The sequence below is a fragment of the Lepisma saccharinum genome, chromosome 28 (assembly GCF_977018435.1).
Source record: "Lepisma saccharinum chromosome 28, izLepSacc3.1, whole genome shotgun sequence".
Taxonomy (NCBI): Eukaryota; Metazoa; Arthropoda; class Insecta; order Zygentoma; family Lepismatidae; genus Lepisma; species Lepisma saccharinum.
This window is the reverse complement of record NC_139256.1, coordinates 21,473,439-21,476,746: the sequence shown is the minus strand read 5'-3', so window position 1 is coordinate 21,476,746 and position 3,308 is coordinate 21,473,439. Positions and strand designations below refer to the sequence as shown.

At 35.1% G+C, this 3,308-nt stretch overlaps 1 long non-coding RNA gene across 1 annotated transcript; it reads right to left on the bottom strand.

The window, feature by feature from the left end:
• Window positions 1–2,309: 2,309 nt before the first annotated feature.
• On the bottom strand, window positions 2,310–2,911 carry LOC145981034 (uncharacterized). Its single transcript, XR_014440920.1, has 2 exons — window positions 2,652–2,911; window positions 2,310–2,435 (listed from the first exon to the last, which is right to left on the bottom strand). It is a non-coding gene; the product is annotated as an uncharacterized LOC145981034 (long non-coding RNA).
• Between the last annotated feature and the right edge of the window lie 397 nt (window positions 2,912–3,308).

The following is a 3,308-nucleotide window of genomic DNA, read 5'->3' as shown; positions in this document are numbered from 1 at the left end:
GACTTGTGTCTTTATCTGTCAGTGCCGAAGTTTGATTCTGCTGGATCCCCAGGAAGGGAAATGAAACACCCAATGCTGCTACCAGATCTGCCGATGATGTGCTGGTCCACCTTCTGCCAATCAGGAACCTTCAGAATGTATTTCATTCATTCCTTTTGAACACCTGGCAGGAAGAGTGGGATAAGGTGACGTGGAAGAAACTACTCACTATCAAGCCCACCACTGGTGCATGGTGTTCCTCGTACCCGTCGCGAAGAGGTTATTTTAAATCGGCTTCGTATTGGACACAGCCATGGTCATTTGCTTCAAGGGCTGACCCCACCAATCTGTCGCATATGCAACCTTGTTTTAAGAGTTCGGCATATACTTATCCACGTGACGATTTAAATATCCTCAGATAAACTTACAACCTTCCCAACTCTCCATCATCAATGTTGGGAGCAGAGTCTCTACCAGCCTGGAAAACCTGGAAATCCTGGAAAAGTCAGGGAACTAATTTTTTTCGGGAGAAGTCGTGGAAATGTCAGGGAAATTGACTGTGTTGATGGAAAAAGTCAACATTTTTGTAGCAGTGTATTGAAAGTAGTTTTTTGAACAAAGAAGGAAAGAAAGGAAAAGCATGAAATTTAAATATTGTTGACAAACTATACTTCAGTTCGATATACTGAATATTACCAATAGTTACAGTAAAATTTTAACTAGTTTCATGTAGAAAACTACTACAATATGTGGCTATTGAAATTTATCCCATCCTTATTGCTTTTTAGTATGTGTGGTAAATAATTATTGGGAACAATACACGTGTCATGAAATTGTACTATAATTATGTATTATTTATGCAGTAATGTATGATTTCTTATAGAAGATGATTCTTTGTTATACTTGCTTTCCTCCTCATATCCAACAGTCAATTACTGTTGAGCTTTCCTTCTCATTATTACCTTTACATGTGAAGTAAATATTCCAGTACATGGTTAGTGGGATTCTAAGTATGTATTTAGCTGAAATAAAGTGTCCTTCTCCAAACATGTACACTAATTGCTCATGTAGTTTGGCCTGGAAAATTTTCGTTCTTGGTCTGGAAAGTCAGGGAATTATGTTTTTGTCAAATTGTAGACACCATGGTTGGGAGATGACTAAAATGTTTTAACAAATGTTTTTAAATTTTTGAGGAGAGAAGGCCCTTTACACTGTCTCTGAGAATGTTTTCAATCTTACCTTTTTAACGTGTTGTCTATGTCCACTGCAAGTCCCTGTATAATCTTTCTCACGAAGCTTTTCACACAGTATTTTTAAAATTTTGGGTAAGGATTTTAGATAAGGGGAAAGTTTCTTTGTATACTTTGAAAAGTGCAAATATGTACAAACGCACCCAAAACTTTTAACTTATGCATTAATTTGTTCTAAGGAGAATTTAAAAATTGTTCATTATCTTCAATAATTATTATATCGAGAAGAAGAATTTACTAGTTTATGACTAATCTGTTCGGATCAAAAATTTAACGTATGCTAGTTTGAAAGTATGTAGTTTGTATTTATTTTTATGATTTGTATATTATGCCTATTTTATTATTATGTAGGCCTACATACTGCTGTAGCAAAGCTTCAAGCTGTTTTCGCCAGTCTCAATTATCATGTAATAAATTTGTGTAAAGATATGTTATACCCTATTTCAATTATTTGAAATTCAATTTAACTCGACATCAGAAACGGGATTGTTCACTATGCTGTATAAATTGTATACACACACACTTTGTACACACTTTTACAATGTATAGAGCACGTATCAAGACAAGCAGCTTCTCTCGTTAACATTTTGTTCGCCAGTCTTCCCCCTAAACAGCCCCGAAAAAAAATGTCCCGTATGGTACAGATTCATGCATACAAGAACCGATAATATGGTAAGTAGTGTTGCCCACGAGACGAGACTTCGTCTCTCGCCTCGTCTCGGGAATATACATTTGCCTCATGTCGTGAGTAAAACTACATAGAGAGCTAGATCCCAAAAAGGACGCCAACAAGGTCCTAGGTTTAACCGCTCACTAAAATCATGCATCATCACATGTGCACTATGTCTCACATCCTAGTTTTGCATTAGACAAGGGCTTTATACGTTTTGTCTTGAAGTTTCCAGGCTTTGTAGTTCGGTTGTTACCTTTGAGTTTGTCAATGTCGTAATACAAATTTTGTCGTTTCCAGACAGAAACAATAAATGTCAGTGGAAACCATGAATATGTTATATATATGTATATGTAAATATATATATGCATGTCGAATAAATTAAAACAACAATTTGTTGAAATTGAGCATTTTATTGCATTAAGAAATCACATTGTTTCATAGTAATATCACATTTGATGCAGATTTTATTTTTATATTGGATGTTGCAAGAATCAATCAAGGAAATTTTCCACCTATGAGTCGCTTCAGAATATCTACAATAGAAAGACACGGAAAGATATTAAATATAATGTCGATAACTAGAGAAAATATACAACAGTTCAGAGACACGTTGTTTCTTTTGAAAGATTTTTAGTGCAAAATATTATTAGAATATCATGAAGGAAATGTTATCCATCAAGTTTTCTTGAGTTTCATGTGAAATACTATTTCGTACGGTATTTCATTAAATGAGATGAACTAATATTTACCTTTAACCGTAATATCCGTAGCCGGAGCCAAGACCATACCCACGTCCGTATCCAAGTCCATACCCGCGTCCATAGCCAAGGCCGTAGTAGCCACTGCCATATCCTGTACCGTAACCAAGACCACCATAGCCATAGCCTAGACCGCCGTAGCCGAGACCGCCATAGCTGTAGCCAAGACCTCCATAACCCAACCCGTAGGCAAGTCCTCTCTTATCTCGGGAAGACTCCTCGGCGAAGGCCACAGCCACGAGAGCGAAGAGAATTACAACCTGAAAAAGTGTGTATTCCATGTCATTTATTGATTTGAAATTATATTCGTATACTCGCCCGCTTATTAAATAAATTTATTATTATTATTATTATATTTTATTATTTTCCAAAGAATAAGTAACTTTGACTTGTGATTAATTATATAATTTGTTTTCAAACTTTCCTATTTATTGTTTGCAAATTACATTTAAAAGACTTCCAGCAACAATTATTTACTATGAAGCTAATTTGGCAGCAAGAATTAACAAACTACACTAAGGGAAATATGTTTTTTAATGGAATAAAGTTGTAAGTAAAAATAACACATGTAGATACAAGAAATATTAGTTAATCGAAGTAAATAAATATCTCGCTCTGAATTTTTATTATTTCTTCGCATTATACGTG